The following is a 20,275-nucleotide window of genomic DNA, read 5'->3' as shown; positions in this document are numbered from 1 at the left end:
TTCAGAAGGGAGTAGGGATTACTTTGTTGCCAAAGCATATCACGTCTTGGTAGCCACCAGATCTCCTCTAATTGTCTCAATTTTCCCATGATGTGGGAATTTTAGACATTAGTGACAGGTGTTGGGAACGACTCTGAGTCTATGTAGCCAGGTCCTACCTAAAATCATGTGATATGATGTGTTAGCTTTAACCACAACAAAATTTATGATAAGAGTTACCGGACCAGTGACTACAGGAAACTGGATCTCCCCAACAGTGAAAGCTTTGTCCCCACTAAATCCATACAGGTTGGAGCTGGTGGCAACCATCTCCGCATCTGGGATCTACAACTTTTTGAATGCATCATAGTAGAGTACATCTGCTGAACTGCCTGGGTCTACCAATATGCGATGTTAATCATAATCTCCAAAAGGGAGTGTGAGAACCAACACATCCTCATGTGGACTTTGGATATTAAAGCAGCCAGCTTCAATGAAAAAAATTAGTGGATCATTCTTAGGTACCACGTTGACCTGAGCTCCTGTAGTCAGCTCGCTGTTCATGATCCGCATCTGCTTGGCGATGCGTATTTGATATCGCGTACCCTTGTCAGTGACCTATCCACTTCGTTTACTTGCTTTATCCAAAATCATATTTATCTGGAGTCGGCCATTGAGTGGTCCAGTACCTGGGGGGTCCTGAACTGACGTGCTGATCTCCTCAGGATGTACTGCATTTGTCTGCTCATGTGCGACAAATTGCTTCAAATATCCCCTTTCAATTAGATCCTGTAGTTCATTTTTCAAGGTTCTACAGGCTATGGTGTTGTGACCCTTACTCTTATGGAACTTGCAGTAGGTTCTTTGGTCTCTGGTACCCAGGGAACCTAGCTTAAGCGGAGCTGGCCATTTGAGGTAACTCTGATTTTTGATCGAGTCTAGAATCTCATCTGGCATTTTGTTCAGAGGGGCAAAGTTTCTGTCCATTGAAGGAAGAGCTTCTTCAGCTCCTTCCACACGTGGCTTCTTCTGTGACTTTCCATCTGCACTACTGGCTACATTTTAGTATTGCCCTCTGGGCATTTGTCCCTTTGATGGGGATTCGGCCCTTTGGCGACCACGATTACGGTATCTCTTTGATTTTTGAGGGGAAGAATTTTCATTCCCTTCTTGAACCTCCGAACCTGCCCCGACTATTCTTCTTCTTGACGTCTGTTCAGGACATCTTCTTCCCACCCTGCATGAGTTTCAACCCCGTCAAGGAGTTCCTCTAAATCACAGGGTGGTTTCCTAGAGAGAGATCCGAATAAGGCGTTGTTTTCATCCAACCCTTGTTTGAAAGCTATTATAGCAGTCTGTTCATCACAAGACTCTATTTGGATTGAAATTTCCATGAACCGTTGCATGTAGGATCTCAATGCCTCTCCATCCTTTTTCTTGATGTTGAACAATGCATCGATCCATTTAGGTTTATGCTTGTTGCATGAGTACCTGTCTATGAAGGTCCTGAATAGTTCTTCTGAGGACCTGATCTGACACTCAAGTAATATGTGGTACCACTGGAGCATAGATCCAAACAGGGAGGCTTTGAACTCCTGACACATGACATGGTCATATCTCTCATATTGTCCCATAGTAGCACGATACCTGAATACATGATCCACTGGATCTGACTTGCCACTAAAGACGCTGAACTTCGGTTGTCTGTAACCACGGGGATATGGTTTCCTCATCACTCGTAATGCGAAAGGAGATGGCAGATTGAACAAGGGAGTCTTGCATTTTTCTCATCTTGCCTGTCATCCGATGCATCTGACGAATCAGGTCATTCTTCTCAGTTTCCCATGCAGCTTCTTTGGTAGAATGCTTCTTGGTCTGAGCTATTTTCCTATGTCGAGGGTCAACATCATGATCCTGGTCAGATGACTTTGGTTCAGATGCTGTATCTAAGTCCTCATCTGAGTTATTGTATTCTGACTCAGATGTCTCGCATCGAGCTGGACCCCCACGCCTTGGGTTCGTTGCACGATCACCTTCTAGAAGGTCGTCATCATCGAGTTCAATGAGTGTCTCCTTCCCTGTGTCGAGTTGATACAAATGCCTCGACAGCTATACTTCTCGTTCAAAATTGCTCATTTGCTACTCCAAAGCATGTACTGCCTGGCTTACCTGAACAGACTCTGGGTTGGTGAGAACAACATTCTCACCATCTTAACGCTTTTCTTGAGCGTTATTCCTGGGGCCTGCACCGGGAATTGCTGGTCCGTCGGTGCTGGTCATAGGTCTTTAGAGGGGGTTGTTCGCGTCATTGTGGCCAGCGTTGTCCCCCCCTTCAGGTGTCTCATGCTCTTCTTCTCTCACAGCGGCACTACGTGTGGTAGCGCCACCCTTTGTTTTCTTTGCTCCTGCCATCACAACAGTAAAAGTTTTTAGGCTAAATCAATCGTCTGAAACGAATATTTACCTATTTTTGTCCCCACAGACGGCGCCACTAGATGTAGGGGATTTTTTGAGTTTTCCCTGATCTTCTTATGTGCCTTGTGATCTTGGAATCTTTAAATGAATAGAGAAAAGATGAGATGATTGTGAGTTCAGGGTAGTTCCTAAGAGTGAATCCCCTTTGTTTATATAGGAAGAGCTACGAGAGTCCTAGGGTTAGGGCTGTCTTCACCGCTTGTGAGTTCTCTTCCATCTTTGGACTCTGCCTTCCTATTAGGATTTCTCTTCTTATGGAAGTCTGAATCTAGACCATATCTTACGAGAGGTAAGTTTCCTTGTTGATAATAATGTCCCATTATGTATGGGAAGATTATATCTCGGAAGGAAACTCCTAAGATATGTCATCACGATTCCTTCCTTATCATCAAAGATCGTCATCTTTAGTTTCCTTCTGTTCAAGAACTGTCTATATCAGTTCCTAACGACTGGGTAATTGTTATGCTTGAGGCGGTCAGTCATGTGCTTGGCACATGTCCACTAAACACTCGTGCTGAGCATGAGATCACTTACTCACAGAACTGATCCGATGGTCCTCGTCTCATTCTGGACATCTATAGTCTTAGGTTATTTCCCATACATGTGTCATCTGTTCAGTGACGGGAAATCCCCCCCACAGAAGGTAACCTTTCTAAGTATCTTCAAGTTGTACATCAATTATTACCATCTTTCAAAAAAGTCACTATACAGCACTTTCTACGAGACGAGAATCGCCACGCTGATAGCTTGGTGTACCTCGCAACCCAAACACCGAACTGTGACCTTAGGAAACTACTCATTGAAGTAGTAGACCGACCTTCTTACCAAAATGAGCACGCCCTAGAAGTTACCAACCTATGCCCACTCTCTGATAGTCAGATGAGTGGGCAAACATGGATGCAACCTATCATAGATTACATTCAGCTAGGCAAAGCACCAGAAGATCGCATAAAGGCCAGACAAGTTCAATATCAGTCAGGTCGCTACTGCCTCGTCAATGACAAACTTTTTAGAAAATCGGCTGAAGGACCACATCTGAGATGCATAAGCCCAGAACAAGGTCAGACGATTTTCGCAGAAATTCACGAGAGAGAATGTGGTAACCACGCAGGAGGTCGCTCTCTGGCTCACAAAGCGATCTCACAAGGATACTTCTGGTCGTGAATGCAGATCGATGTCAAGAAGTATGTACTTGATAAAACCCGTAAAAACTCAATTAGATTACTCTAACCTTATTCTTACTGTATCAACTATTTATTTCCTACTCTCACATATAGATTCATGCAATATATATATAGAGTACGGATTCGTTCCACTATTAACTCTCAAGACTTAACCAAATTCAATTGATCTTATACTAATAATTATGGATGTGAATTTATACTACGAGATAATACTATCAATTGATCTTATACTAATATTAACTAAAGTAATTAAATATAGATGAATCAAATATGGATAAATAATTAGGGGAATTTGATTCCACCTTGAATTCAACTCAATAACTTAGCATAGATTGTTGTAATCCAATTTTTACGTTCTTACGATAAGAATTGGTCATTCTAATCCCTAATCATTCATGTCAATCTCTACCAACTAATGACTAGCATGTGAGGAAGTTCTACCCATTCTCATGGCGAATCAACTCCCTTCTAGAGTGGAATAGACTCTTACAACGATTCTACACTACACAATCAAGTTTTCATCAAGGCTTCATAAAACCCCTCTAATGGAGGTTTAGCCTTGATTCATTAAACTATCATTTCCTAATGAAATTAAACTAGACATCATATAAAGGTTCTAACTTTACTAAATTGAACTAAACAATAATTCAAATCTAAATTAACAACTAAGAAATCATTAACAACTAAGAATCGAAATTAGATCTAAGCAATTTTAAATAGCAAAATCGAAATTATCAAGAACTAACTATTTTATTTATCTAATTAATGATAAACAATGATTCAAATAACTAATCTAAAACAAGGTATGAAAAAACTAATTAATTAACTAATACAAATTCTCAAAACTAGATCTAAAATATTCTCTAATGGCTACCTTCTATCCTAAGCTCATTGATACTTAAGAGCTAAGTCTTGTGTGTGGAAATAGAGGAGACCAGATCCACATTTTCGTGCATGAGCTGAGGAGCCATGTTTTGGGCCGAAAAATCAAGCCCAAATCCCAATTTCTTTAGTCCACAGGGCCCTTTTCAGCTGGCTTTGACCTCAATAGGCTTTTCGTTCACTTTTGCTCCTCTGATTGGGTCAAGGTTTGGACCATTAGAAAGCCCTTTCCGAGCCGGTCGTTTTGACATAAGGTACGCCTAATTCTAAAGCTTGAGTCCAAAGATACGGTCTTCGAAAGTTATGCTGACTTTTGTGTGATGTTTCTGCCCGCATTGACTCTGACTTTTCAGCTTCTGACCGGGCTTTACAAAGGTTTTTTCTCCTTGAATCTTGGCCTTTAATCACAGAACTTCTTAGCAACCAACCCTTGCTCCTTTATATCGCCAAAGTGGCACATTTCTGCACATAATTGACTTTAATGCCTAGAATACATAAAAGCACATAATTAGCATTAACTCTTATTTATTACTCGCATAATTGGTCTAAAAGTATTATTGTTAAGGGGTTAAAACTACAGTTTTGGGCTCTTATCAATACTCAAATGCGTTAAGTGTCAAACATTTGGCCACAACATCATTCAGCTAGCTCGGGAACTAATCAACATTGTCAGCCCTTAGCCATTCCACATGTGGGGCTTGGACATCATGGGTCCATTCATTCCACAGAAGAGCACAGGCTTTCGGTTCGTCCTAGATGTAACAGACTACTTCACCAAATGGGTGGAAGCGATTCCCTTGGCACATGTCAAAGAGGCTAATGTCAGAAACTTCATTTGGACCAACATCATCACCAGATTTGGCCTCCCCCACACATTGGTGATGGACAATGGTTCTCAGTTCAAAGGAAAAACGGTGAAAGAATTCTTGGCTAAGTGAAAGATCGTTCACTCATTATCCACTCCCTAGTACGCCCAGAGCAATGGTCAAGCGAAAGCTAGTAACAAAGCAATCCTAGAAAACTTGAAAAAGAAGATTGAAAAGAACAAAAGTCAGTGGCCGATGCAACTAGAAAACATTATGTGGGCTCATAGAACGACAGCTCGTTCTAGTACAGGTGAGTCACCATTCTCATTATGCTACGACACTGATGCCGGCATACCTAATGAGCTAACAATTACAATGACTCAATCAGAGATCGTCGAATCTGGTTAGAATGATTCCATTCTCGCTCATGAGGTCGATTTACTCGAAGAACGACGCGACCTAGCAGACATTCGAGTGACATCCTACTAGCAAACCTTGAGGAAGACTTCCAACAAACGAGTTAACCCTCAAAGTTTCAAACCTGGAGACCTAGTCTTGAAAAAGACCAAGGATGACTCGAAATTAGCACCAACTTGGGAAGACCCTTATATAGTGGAACGAGTCGTTGGCAATGGAGCATATTGGATCAAAACCCAAGAGGGACAGCCACTTCCACGTCCTTAGAATACTTTCTTGCTAAAGAAATTTTATCAATAAACAATTCCATTTTATGAATTCTTATTCTTAGTGTTAATACTCATACTTTTTATTTTGCATCAATGCACTGCAATCTCGCAGTATTGTCAAATCGACGCACAGCTCGCTTGCTAGGAGCAGAACGTGCAATTGAACTAAAATGCTCTACAGAGCTTAAACGTTTTCCACACTTAAACGCTCACTCGAGCTCAGAGCTACATAGTTCACAGGCTACTTAGCCTTAACACTTCTTGCCAGATGGAGACCTATACTTCGACGGTCCCACGCTCTCCAAGGACAGAGCATTCAAACGAACTTAAACGCTCTACAGAGCTTAAACGTTCTCCACATTTAAACACTCACTCGATCTCAGAGCTACATAGCTCACAGGCTTCTTAGCATTAACACTTCTCGCTAGTTGGAGACCTATACTTCTAGGGTAAACTAAGCGAAGAACGCTCTCTAAGGGCAAAACATTCAAGCGAACTTAAACGCTTTCCAAAGCTTAAACGTTCTGAATGACAAAATGCTCTCTGAAGCTCAGAGCTACATAGTTCATAGGCTACTTAGCCTTAACACTTCTCGCCAGGTGGACACCTATACTTCGATGGTCAAACAAGCGAAGAACACTCTCCAAGGATAGAGCATTCAAACGAACTTAAATGCTCACCCGAGCTAACTGCAGCATAGCTTACACAGCTCTCGCTATGTTTCAAAACCTACATTACTACGATTAACATAGTAACGAATGCTCTCTGAGAGCAACACGCATGCTTAAGCTAAAACTCTCAAACGAGCTCACAAACTTCATAGCATCCTATGTCTGCCTAGACAATGGGATATATATTTCTAGGCTAAATTCCTATGAAAATATATGCAACAAGCATTCAGCCAAGAGTACAAACATACTTCAAAGTACTCATGCATTTCATAAGTGCAAATTCAAACTGCCTGGACACACTCAGGAAACCAGTTCTTTAACAACTACCGAACTGCCACTCAGGTGGAAGCTAGTTCATCCAGATCTCAAAAATCAAGCAATAGATAAGTCGAACTGCACAGGTTTCCCTAGGGTATCAGCTCTTAATGTATCTGGGCTGAGCCCCGCCATTTCAAAAAGCGAAGTGCCCAGGCAAGCCCAGGAAACCAGTTCTATTGTTTTACAACCATTAAAAATTCTGGAATTAGAGAGAACATAAAAACAAACCTCACCAAAGAAGAAGAAATGTTGCAACAGTGATCACACATCAGGAGTGGTAATATGTTTATCTTCATCAGGCACGAGACTTCAATCAGCAGGGACAGTACTGGTAGACGAAACGTTACTAGCATCTCCAATTACAACAAGCGCACCCGCGTCTTGAACCCCACGTTCACGCTCTTCTTTCAGTTCAAAGTACGTCTCCTCCAGCAACGTGTAATAATCTTCGTACACTTGGTCATATGCCTATTGAGCCTGCCGAGCAATCGACTTGCATTACTTAGCGTGCTCAGTTATTGCACTCAATTTTTCGTGCAAGTCGATTATCGAACTGATCATCAACGATCTCTCAGTGACAGCGTCCTGATGTTTTTTCCTCAAAGCTTTTAGTTCCTTCCTCTCAGCATCTCGAGCGAGTTGCAAACTCAGCAGGCCCGCCTTTATATATCTTCCCCACATCATTTTCCACATTTCCCATAACTCGGGCCGCATGCTTCAACTTATGATACCCAGTCAGAAATTACAACAAAAACATACATGTTATTCTCGCCAATAAAAGAAAAAGGGACCAGAGAATAGTAAAGCTTACCAAATAACAAGCCATGTCCATGGTCTCCATAGTCTTATCTAAATCTTGGTCTTTTAGAATCTCCTTGTTACCATCCAAGACAATACCTTCCAGAAGACAGTTAGCTATGGGTGCCGACCCGAGGCTGCAATCAGATCGTTTGATTGCTCGCCTCTTCCCCGTTTTCCCAAAGATAGGCGAACGGTCTTCCTGTGTCGCCATCCCGCTCCCCAGTAAATTAAATCAGCCCCAAAGCTTTCCCCAGCAACAACTTTTCCTTTCCCAGCCACAGCACGGATGCGAGAGCCCAGGTCGACCCCACGCCTAGAGCTCGGGCCCCTGATCACCAAAGCTCCAGGTCGCTTGCACGAACCAGAATCAGCCCAACCCACACTTTTAGAACGCTTCTTGGCCTTCGTGTCAGAAGCAATCGCTTTCGGTTTACCCACATCACGTGAACGCGTGGCAAGAATTCAATCTCCTCCAAGATGAGCGGAGAAGTCTCCCTCACCCCACCCATTGGAGGGACCAAATATTCAAAGTCATCACCATCTGCTCGAGGCATTCTGCAAACACAACGTTCAGCAAAAGAGGCATACAAAGCATACATATCACCAAAGCAGAACAATGAACATAGGGCGGAAACGTACCTGAAGCATTAAAGAACTTTGGAAAGAGCTTCGACAGTACTTTGGCAAGAGCGTTAGCAGCACTTGAGCAAGACCTTTCGCAAAGAGCTTAAGGAAAATGACGAACCAGTAACCCTAAAGACTCACATAAAAGGTATTTAAGGCAAATCATTCCACTTCCCAAGACATACCATAAATTTACCAAAACCCTAATTGACGTGCCGAAAGAATCGCCATTTTTTGAAAATTCCATAAAACAGTGAGGTTACCCTTTCTGGTTCCCAGACGGTTCACATACTCACACGTGCTAATTAAGGTCCTCTCTAACCAGAACGCTCTAAGATGGAGCACGCTCTCTACGAGCAGCCCGCTCCCTCTAGCTCACAAGCTACATAGCCTCAGCCCCGCCCCTTACTTGATCCTTACAACGATTAGAATTGACTAAGCAAAAACGCTACCCAAGAGCATGACACTCAATCAAGCTCAAACGATTCAGTGCCTTGACGCACCTGACCAGTTGGATTCTTCAACGATAGGCAAGTATAACAGCATCAACAAACGCATTCAAGACATCAAGAAAAGAGCAACAAGAAAAAGCATGCATTTCATAAAGGCAAAGAAACGAACGAACGGACTTCGGGAACCGGTTAGATGCGCTAGTCGAATCGGCTGGATGTCCCGCAAAACCAACTTCGCCGAAAGCATTCATCACACAACGAACGACCCAGAACAATCCAGGAAACCAGTTCATTCAATCTTGTTCAAAACACATCATAGGAGCGAACTGCCCAGGTTTCCCCAGGTTATCAGTTCTAATGTATCAGGCCTACAACCAATCAAAGAAACGTAAACTCTTACAAAGAAATGATTAACTCATCAACTTGAAGCGGGTCCAGTGAAGGGCCAGAGGCAACCTGGAGCGAGGTCACGACATGAGGGACTTCAAAGGTCATTCCTACCTCAGTCTCCCCAAGCAAATCACCAACAGGAACAATAACAGCAGGTACCGTAGCAAGAGCAGCATCAACATCTACGAGGGGAGCGACCTTCTTCTAGCTCGCTTCCACATGAGCATACTCCTCCTTAAGCTGTTCATGCTCTACCCCCAGCTGCTCATGCATTTCCTCCAGCTCCTCTAGTTCGGTGAAATTTCGCTCGTACGCCTCCTTAGCCTCCATTGCCACCTTCTTGCACTTATCAGCAAAGTCATTCACTGTAGTCAACTACCCTTCCAGCTCGGTCACTTAGTTCTCTGCAACCGTTCTCTCCAAGGAAAGATTAACAACTTGGGCCTTGAGGTCGTTCAACTAGGCATGTTCAGCTTCCTGCACCGCTCGAACACCGGCGAGCTCGTCCATTAGCTTCTCCAGTTCATTTTTCTCCATTTCAACAAACTGAATAGCAGTCTTCATCTTCTGATACCCAGCTATAATCTGCAGCAAAATAAACACGGTAAGAAGCACGAACAAAGCTCAAACAAACAAAGCATCAATTTCAGGTCGCAGTTAGGCACTTACTAAGCAGTGAGCCCGGTTGAACGCTCGCAGGTTCTCAGCCAGATCCTTTGAATCAAGATCCTGCCGATCACCGTCCAGTGTAATCCCTTCCAACAAGCACGACGCTACAGATGCAGACTTATAACTACAGTCCGACCTTTTAATAGTCACCTCCCAGCCAGTGCGCTCGTTTACATAAACAAGGTTACGCTCAAGTTCATCACCACCAGTACTAAGATCAACTTTCCCGCCCTTCACAATAGGAGCCTTCTCCCTCACCTTCTCAGCAGCAGTACCAACATCCCCGTGACCCAGAACGCTAAAGTCTATCCTAGACCGGGAAGACCAAGCTGTCTTCCCACCATTTCATTCCACACTAGCAGCACCAGAATTGCCACCAAGGATGACTTCAGCCGCTCTAGTGACCTTTGCAACCCTAGAAACAGGTCAGCCTTCCTCTTCAAGGAACTCTTTCGCTCACGAGGAACGAAAGAGATGTCCTCAGCATCAACAGGGAAGCTCTCATGTTCTTTCCCCCTTCCACCAGTAGTAGACCTATCCACCTCAGGTCGTTTACCACTTCCACCAGCACCTCCACCAGGTCGCCCAGACCCACCGCCATTCCTTTTCCTCTGCTCCATACTCACTATCCCACTATCTTCACGATTCATACTTGGATCACTGGAAAGCCTCACAACGTCTTCACCCCTAGACCTTTTCTTTTGTTCCCTCCTCTTCGCCCTGATCCCACGACCGACTCTTTCAACAAAGTAGTTGGCCACTTCAGGCAGCTTCTCTTGCTTCTCAGCACGAGTCAGACAAGCAAACCTCTCTATCACACTACACCCTTTCTTTCTGGCAATAGCAACCTCTGCACATAAAAGCGTCAAAGGTTAGTTCGTTATAGCACAAATTCATCAACATACAAAACAAAGTCATGGCTAAACCATACAACCTAGCACATACCAGTGAAATTACACACCCTAGTCTCCACACTAAACCCAGAGGTGCAAAAATTCCCAACTATTAGAAACGGCCTCTTCTCCCAAGGCTTGTTACTAACTCCATCCAGAACGCTAGACTTTCCAGTCAAAGCCTGTAAGCTGAAGTTGTTAGCACTAGATCGTTTCACAACAAAGTGCTCAGCAATATCCATAACACCAATGTTGTATTCTCCACTCTCATTCAAAAGATCGGACACCCTAAGCAAACGCCACGTGTTTCCAACGAACTGGTAGGGCACTTTCTCACAAAAATTTAAAAACTCACATGTCAACCGAGAAAATGGCAACCTCAACCCCGCTTTCAGTTGCCCCTCACAAATAACTATACCATGATCACGAGGGACGAATGCGCTACTAAAAACGTCAGCGTCCTCGCCCAGCTTGTGAATCTCCATATCATTACAAAGAACACCGTAAGCACACCTCAAATCACCAAAACTTTTTAAAGCTTGCTTATATACTACCCGAGGAGGCACTAGAGGATGATGCACCAGAACTTCTCGCCACCGCGACCACAGTTTCGGAACCAACATCCTCTATCTCCTCACTCAACTCAACCTCCCTAACCTCCTCAGAACGGGTATCATCAGAATCAGACATTATCCTTCCTCTCTTCAAAATCACAACAACTACTAAACCAAAACCAAAACCAGATACCAAGCAAAAGTAAAGCGAACAAAAGAAAAGTGCAAGAAATGAAAATGGCGGAAACTAACCTTAGCTCTCGTTCTCAAGGGAAGCAAATGAGGACTCTTCATCTCTCCAACCGTATATCACAAGCCACCCACCGGTTCATTTTTCGAAAAAAGCACAATCATTTTATTTAAATCTAGCGTGCCACGTGTTCCCGCAAAACAAGGTGTCTCAGCTGTAGCCTTTCAAATCACACGTACCACGTGCGCACACACAAACTCCATACTCTCAGCAGATCGATAACACAAACTTAACGACCTACTGAGATGGGGTTGTGTGAGGGAGTAATATTCACATCCAATTAATATCAAGCACGAGTCCAGCACAGACGTGAATGCAGATCGACCCTCGATTCTCGTCCTCATAGCTCGCTTCATAGCGACTCAACTATGGTAGTCGATCTGACTAAACAGTAGTCAACCGACCTGAAGTCTTTGTCACATGAGCTCGCTCCATAGTAACTCGCTATACACGAACGGCCTCGAAAGAACAGCAATCTCCAAGATTCTCGCTCACACCAATGGGCGGTAACGTAAGTTTTAAATGCCATCATCAAGACCGGAGCTTCAGACACACTTCACCATAAATGTCCTTAACTCGTCATCATGGCGCGCGAGTGACCTGAAGACCTGGATCTGACTTGATGCGCGAGAGCCGGAGGCGCAAACCCTTGCCTATATAAAGAGGATGAGGAACTACATCTGACCTGATTCAAGTCCCCCCCACCAGAGGAGAGAACTTGATACGTAGGCAATTCGTCTATACGAGCTCGGTCAATACCATATATACACATCATCTCCCCCACTTTCTTGAATCTGTAAGGTAAAACCAAATATAACCTTTACAAAGATAATGTTATAGGAGATTGTAGTAGGTTTTACACAAGCAATTGCTAAAGGTGGGAGATTGTAGTAGGTTTTACACAAGCAATTGCTGAAGGTGGGCAGCAAGGTAGGCGCGAACTGTTTAGACCAAGCTCTTGAATGACCCGTGAACATTGATTTTAAGAGTGCACTGAAACTCAATCTTACAAACAAATTCAAATGGTCGTTTACCACAGATTTACACAAGCAAGTCACCGGTTTCCTCGAGTCAAAGAGCCAATTGATGAAAATCTATCTAACGTGCACCTCGTTGTGCAACTAGAATTACACTTTTAATATCTAGCATACACCTCGTTGTACAGCTAGAAGTGGTGTTTTATTAGAAACTGACTAGATTTTTTAAACTGGTGGCTAACTTCTATCAGTTCTAAAACAATTTGATTATGTTTCATCAAATTTTGAGACAGACTACTGAAATGCTAACAAGAAAGCTGCATTACCAATAAAAAACAAGTTGCGCTGCACCAGCTAAAATGCTGGAAGCTCTTACACTTTTAGTACCTGAGAGGCCACAAATACAACAGTCTACAAGTGAGAACAAACCAATTGATGTCAAACTAAGAACAAAAGGAAGTCGCCATGTGGGGCATAGAAATTGCCAATTACACTACATTGGCATAGAAATTGGCTTTTGGTCCCTCCAACAATGCTGTCTTTAGCGTTTGGTCTAGAGGTAATCTTCCATTAGTGTTTGGTCCGTCCTACTGTCAGTTGGAGGAGTCTCTGATCAGCTAGTGTAGTATTTCATGGGAGAGACTGGCGGGAGTAAAAAGATCACTGAAATTCGGAATCATCAAATTATATTACATGGTTCGAGATATTGAGTTTTTAATCCCACACTGTCTACTTACTAGCATCTTCATCCCTTTATAAATTCATGCTTTTTCTCTCTGATGCTGAGCCTGGTAACGCGGGCTTCTGACTCAAGTGGGAGCAATAGAATGGTTGTATGTCGGGTGAACTTACAAGACTGCTTGGACAGAAATGATAGATATCTTTGGGCTTGGCTCTGTAATGGATGGTCCCATGGATAAATGAAATGCTAGTAAGCAATAGACCAGGAAGGGACAAGTCATTAAGCTCTTTGAGCCCGAGCGATCAGGTCCAAGCTTACCGTAATGAGGACCAGCTACAGCCATGTAGGTCAAGATGGTCCTGCCTTGTGCCTGATCGGAAAACTCGCATAGATCACAAGACTTCTTTCAGTCCACTTCAATCAAACATCCATTTTTTTTCTCTTCCATCTTCTTCAATTCGTTTATTCTTTTACTATTTTATGTCCAATTCATTGAAATGAACTTTATACACAAATCATTCAAACAATTCTAAATGAATCAACACTTGGATGAACCAACATTTCACGGTACCACAGTTTAACCCAGTATTTTTAAGTACAAGGTCTTGCATTTTTCTCTCCCAGATTGGTGATCTCATTTATACGCAATGTGCTTTTGTACGCAATGTGCCCAGTGTATTGGGAGAACATCAAAATCGTTTGTCCTAGTAACATCTCAGTTGCATACAATTGTTTGTACTTAATCATGTAGTCCAAATCATAAGCTTCTTTGCAACAAAAGTTCAAGAAATAGTTCAGCTACTTTGATTAGCTTTATGGGTTTAGTAATCCTTGATTTATATTGTACCTACCCAAGGGATAACTCTTCGGTAAGAGTTTTTCTTCATTGTTGAGCTGAGTTGTATGCAATGCATCCCACTGTAATAAGGTAACATCATAATCTCGTATCCCTGTAATTCTTGCTAGTAGAATGTAAACATAACTTATTGTTGCTTTTTCTCTAGGAAACAGTATCTTTAGTTTTCTTCTTTCTTTTCTGCAATTCATGGATTTTGATTTCTGAATGAGATTAACTTTTCATGCCACGCAGTTAGTGCATTACTTTAGCAAGGTTCTCTTTGTTATCTGTGTGTGGGTGGGTGGCTTCATTTTGTTTGGGTCCTATTATTGACAGACCCCATTTTGTGTTGGGCAGACCCCGTGACCAAATCCGAACAAAAAGAAACCCTAGATAACCAGTTACCACCTTTCGACTCTGCGAATTCACCCGACTGATATTTAGGAAATTTGGAAATCACCGAGTTACCCATAAAAAAAAAAAAAAACCTTATTATCTTTATATATATATTATAGCTCTCCCCTCCTCAATTGAGGAAGCGTTGGTAGAGTGTCCACGTGTCCATACTAATTACGAAAAATCAAGAGAAAAAAACTGCGAAAACTAAGAGTCCCACTTAATTATGTTTCCTAAAAATGAGGACCAACAAATGAAAGTAAGTTTACCGGCAACAAAAATGCAAACCCATCTTTCTCTCTACAAAGAAGAACGGCCAACCCATCTCTTACTCTTCGCCATTAAACAGAACTTACCATTCATTCTATATTAGCTAAGAGGATGTCACCCCAATATCGGTTATCTTTAACTTATTTCTTCAAACCAACTATCACAATCCATCCGATATCACAAAAATTTCAAAAACGTGTTAACCCTTAAACATCATGTACCAAGAACCCCATAAATCAATTGATAGAATGGAATTGCAATTTGTAAAAAATAATTTGGGGTTGTTTAAATGAAACTGAATTTAAGGAGTTCAAGAAACTTATCTTGACGGCTCGATATCGGTTATGAAATAATGAGGTTGCTACTACATTGATCCCATCTTTGGAGTTTGGACTGCTGTTGATATCAGTATCGGCATCCTTCTTGGTCTTTCTGAACATCAACCATGGCAAGTCGCCCCCAGTATCGGTATTGTCTAAATTTTTGATGTCGTCCCAGGTTTTTATCTGTATCGGTATCAAAAGTTTAAATGGGTGCTTGATATCGAACTTCAGTTGTTAGAATTGATTGGTATCGATATCGAAAATGGGTTGTTGACTGCGTTACGTTGAGTTGGGTTGGGTTGGTTGGTCTCGATATCGAAACTTTGGTATCAATCTCGGTTTGTTGGGGTGTTATTCAGTATCAAAATTGGGTGTTGCTGTTTTTGGGAGTTTGAGATTTAGATCAAGGAGGAATCGAAGTCGCCCCCAGTATCGGTATCGAATTTGAAGTCAGGTATCGGTATCAAAGTTCTCCCACCCGATGACACAATACCACCCCTCTCCTTACGAGTTAGGAGTGTTCACTTCAAGTCTCTATTCTAAATAACAGGTGTTCTCAGTCACATACTCACACATGTGCCTTCTCTCAATCCGCCTCTGCTTATGCCGATGATTATTTATTTATTTAAATTTCTTTTTAGTTTGTATTTGTATTGAACTGATTAATCAGATTTTCATTGCAGTCTCACTCAATAAAAATAAGACTGGACCAGCAATTCGGGTTATCTAAGGTAATCACAATTGGATCAATTGAACTCTCCTATGATTAGTCACAGTAGAAAATGGTTATTGTATTTTGGTAAGGAAAATCGGTTACTATATTAAACTGTTGTTATTTCTCATGTCTCTGCTTTTTGATCACCTTCTCATTCTCAATCCTTTTATCAGGATATTGGCCATTAGAAAGGATTAAATTAATGCTTAGTAAGTGATTGCAGGTGTGACAACAATTGCTGGAGGAAAATACATTGGACTATTAACACCGAATCTTGATTTAATTAGGACTAATAGAGTGGATGTACAATCTAAGGTATGTAATTTACATGGCTAAAGACCCTATGAATCCACTAGAATTAGAGCATAGGCAATTTGTATGTATATTGTTCAGTGATTTTACATACAACATGGTTTTGTGCATCGTCTTTATTGGTTCAACTCAAATACATTGTATTTATTGCACGACCATCCAACAATTTTTCACATGAGGTTTGTTATTATTTAAATAAATGGTGATACGGGTGTCTTTATCTGTAGAATCACTATTTAAATTGTTAGCTAATTGTTTTTCTCCATAACTTAGTCTGATTAGTTTTAGTATCTTCCTTTCGGTAATATATGTGTGATTAAAGTTGAATGAATTAACTTAGCTTGAACTCCTTTCGTGTCCAAACAAGTCATGGAGTGGAATAGCAGTCCCTTTTCAAGCTCTCTGATGTTATCCACGTAATCAGGGGGATTACGAAAAAAAGTGGAGAGAAAAATGGGATTTTACGTAGATCTCATAGAGTTAAACACTTAAACCCAAACCCAAAAGAAAATATCATAAAAAAAAAAACCTTTCTTCCCCGTCCAAAACCTTTGTCACTTTTATAAATCTGATACAGATTTTCATCACGATCATCAGCCTAATAAGTTGCAAACCTCGATACCCGAGTTCAGGTACGAAAAATTTCCTTACAAAACATTAAATTGTGTTTATCTTTTTCACTATGTTTGAGGAATTATTAAGTTTGTGGTAGAATTATATTTATTTAAATAGGGATAATAATAATTTCAATGGGTTCAAAAACAAATAAGCTGACCACCCACGACATGAAAATTCTAGACATGCAATATAACTCTCTTGAAATCTGAATGGGGTTAATGGGATTGCAACTATACGAGATAGTCTTTTCAACACTACCTTAACACCCAAGGTAAGTTCCTATCCTTCAATTGTTCTTCAGATTATACCATGAAGCGCCACAGTAAGGTATCAGGTAGAAAGCAAACAAAATGTTTTTCCTGGCCTATGGCCATTATAACTTTTTGAATGCCTTTCACGTGAAATTAAGAAGGGTTTGTATAGATTTGCAAAAATTCATCTCGGTGAAAATGATGTCATAGATTCCTTTCACATGGTTATAGGCTTTAATGAAATCATTATTTAATAAAGGTGAATCTCTGAGCTTTATTCATTTCCACCAATGTTTACAGCCAAGGCTCAATATACATGTCAAGAGAAAAGATTCAATAGGTGTGAAATCTGCTACAAGAACATGATGCAGAGGAAGATGCATTTGATGTTCACGAGAATTTAGAAGAAGAGGAAAATGAAGAAATAGTTGAGCTTGATCCGTCTGCGTTTAGTAGTGACGAGGCATTCGCTAGAGCTCTTCAGGATGCTGAGGAGAGATAATTGGTTGTGAGATTGATGGCTTTTACTGGTGTAAATGATATAACCAGTTGTGAGTGTTTCTAGACTTACCTTTTATAAGCATATGATAATGGAAGGTGTTGAGTAGTTGTTTAATTATGGGTTTGTTTTGTTTTTGCTTTATATAGGGATTGCGGATGATACTGAGGACAATGACGATAACTCTCAAGTAATTTTCCTTATCCTTGATTTTGATGTATTATGAGATTCAAGACTCATGATAAGTTTGTGGGCTGTAGAGTAAAGTATTAGCTCTGATGTGTACTTTTGCTACATTTAATTGAGTTTGATATTATTCACCCTTAGTGGTTAGTACAACTTCCAAATATAGAATTCTCAAGTTATACTTGATATATGTCTAGAATTTGTATTACCTTTGTATGGTGAACACTATCTTATCGTCAACACACTCTATTCTGCAATATGTATTTGCAACTCAGGTATCTGCAACTACAATTTTTATATGGTTGACTGGTTGTTTTGGTCTTATTTTTACCTAAGTGTGTTTTACTACATGTTTGTTGTTTGTCTGTCTGTCATTGCTAACATTTAGGCATCAAGTTCATCGCAGTAGAGTAGTAAGTAGAAAACAGTTAATCAAATGCGTAGAGGCTCAATTTGGGCCGACTCTTACATATACTAATAAGTAATAACTAAAGATTAAATTCCATGAATGCTATTCTGACAAAGTGAAATTAATTAGCCAAACCCAGTAATCACTGATTACTCTTTGACAATGAACAGCCCCAGTTTGATAATACTTCGTCATGTCCAAGTAACAACACGGTAGATATATATGTCACCTGAACAGCCGAATGATGTGATCTAAGACAAATGTAACTGCAAACTTTGCCCTTAATATTTATTTTTCTACCAACACCGTATGATTTTGTTGTTATATGGTTTTCCTTGCAATTGTTTTTTAATCAGTATCATTGCTACTTTTACATTTGCATTGTTTAGAGTATTTGTGCTCACAAGCCGTACGCAGCTGACTATTGTCTTACTATATTAAAAGCATTAGTTGGATTTCGTAGTCATGTTGTTATTGTGGTTTTTCTATTTTTCCCTATTGTGCCATCATTTTTTTGTTTTTACCGGTACCTCAAAATGTAGTTTATAGACTTCAGGTAGCCTCCCTACTCAGGCCAACCACCCTGACCATAACATTTGTTTTACTACTCTAAGTGGTCATTTTTTAGTTACTTGGCTATATCACAGTAGATTTGTATCATTAATCTTTAGTGAAAACCCTTTAATCCTGGGTTGCATTGCATTAATGTCTGAATCATATATCTTTTTGTGTTTTCAGGACACGTGGGAGGAGGTTGATCCATGTGAATTGTCATATGAGGTAGACCAATTTATCAGGTTGTTGCTTTATAAATTAGGAGCTTCACTGTGGTTTACATAATATAATCTGCTTCTATCTTTACAGGAATTGATTGCATTGGGTGAAGTTGTTGGCATTGAAAGCAGAGGACTTTCTACAGATACAATAGCCTCTTTGCCTTCAGTAATGTATAAGGCTCAAAGCAATCATGATGGTAGCGCTAAGCAGTAAGCACAACACATGTCCTTAGTTGTCAATAGTAGACAATTTTTATGTGATTATGATATTATGGTTGTAATATACAGATGTGTCATTTGCTGGTTGGAGTATGAAGATGAAGACACCTTGACGGTGCTTTCATACAAGCACTCATACCACTATGAGTGTATAAACAATTGGCTTCAAATAAACAAGGTATGTGTTGTTGTTGTTTCATTTATTGTAAGTGTGGCAGATGATCAAATTCACACTGGCTGTGCATCATCTTATTATATGCTGATTTGACGGTGTAGATTCCGTATTTGTTCGGACTCCAAATTCTACGATCATGTTCAAGATCTAAGGAAATAGAAATACTAAGAATTATCTTAGCATTGTCTGATGGCCAAAATGCACGGACCAAATCCTATCGCCATTGTCTGGTAAGAGGGTCAATGAAGTCACTAACCCGATCAAGGTTGCAGTTATGTGGTTGATCTAAGAGAGGGAGAGGTGAAGGTGTCCCAAGCACCCAAGCACCCAAGCACCCAAGCATCCAACCAGACTCTAATAGATCACCTAGCTACTTTCCAATTGAGACCAAGGGCCATGAGTTTTCGAAGGTAATGGATGAGTTTCCAGCTTTTTGAAGCACTTCTATGTACTGTTGCTCTCATAAAGTCTTGAGGAGGTTAATATTTCATCTTCATCTGGCGTGCCCATAGTGAAGTTGGTTCAATCAGGTCCCATGCTTTCTTGCGCGCCTAGCAAGGAAAAATTTTGAATTTGAATATCTTTTATACCCAATCCTCCTCCTTTTAGTGGTGAGCATGCAAGGTCCCAAGAGAAATAGTGTAACTTTCGTTCTCCCACTTCATGACACCAAAAGAAAGCACGCCTAAAACTGTCAATTTTGGTATTAGTGGTGATTATGGACCATATCGACAGTTCTCCAAGTGTTTGAAGGTATGCCTTTATGTCATTCATTTCATTTTTATTTTTTTAGGTTTTGTAATGGGTTTTCTTTATATGAAAATTGCCATTTTAGTTTGTATGGGTTTTTCTTTATATGAAAGTACACTTCAATTCATGCTTTTATTATATTCGGTGTATTTGGGGCTTTCTAGCTTCCCATCTTCACATTTCTCGGTGTTTGAGAAAAAATCTCGGCAAAAGATTGTTTATTTTGATGGATTTTAGAAAAAATA

General features: G+C 40.8%; 1 long non-coding RNA gene across 1 annotated transcript; it reads left to right on the top strand.

Moving 5' to 3' along the window:
• The first annotated feature begins 14,883 nt into the window (after nucleotides 1–14,883).
• LOC147512605 (uncharacterized) lies at nucleotides 14,884–19,297 on the top strand. Its single transcript, XR_015217244.1, has 7 exons — nucleotides 14,884–15,670; nucleotides 15,804–15,851; nucleotides 16,059–16,150; nucleotides 17,317–17,567; nucleotides 17,665–17,705; nucleotides 18,849–19,096; nucleotides 19,175–19,297. It is a non-coding gene; the product is annotated as an uncharacterized LOC147512605 (long non-coding RNA).
• The last annotated feature ends 978 nt before the right edge of the window (nucleotides 19,298–20,275 follow it).

This window comes from Coptis chinensis, chromosome 3 (assembly GCF_015680905.1).
Source record: "Coptis chinensis isolate HL-2020 chromosome 3, ASM1568090v1, whole genome shotgun sequence".
NCBI lineage: Eukaryota > Viridiplantae > Streptophyta > Magnoliopsida > Ranunculales > Ranunculaceae > Coptis > Coptis chinensis.
Note: the sequence above shows the minus strand (reverse complement) of the source record. Positions and strands in the feature narration are given on the sequence as shown.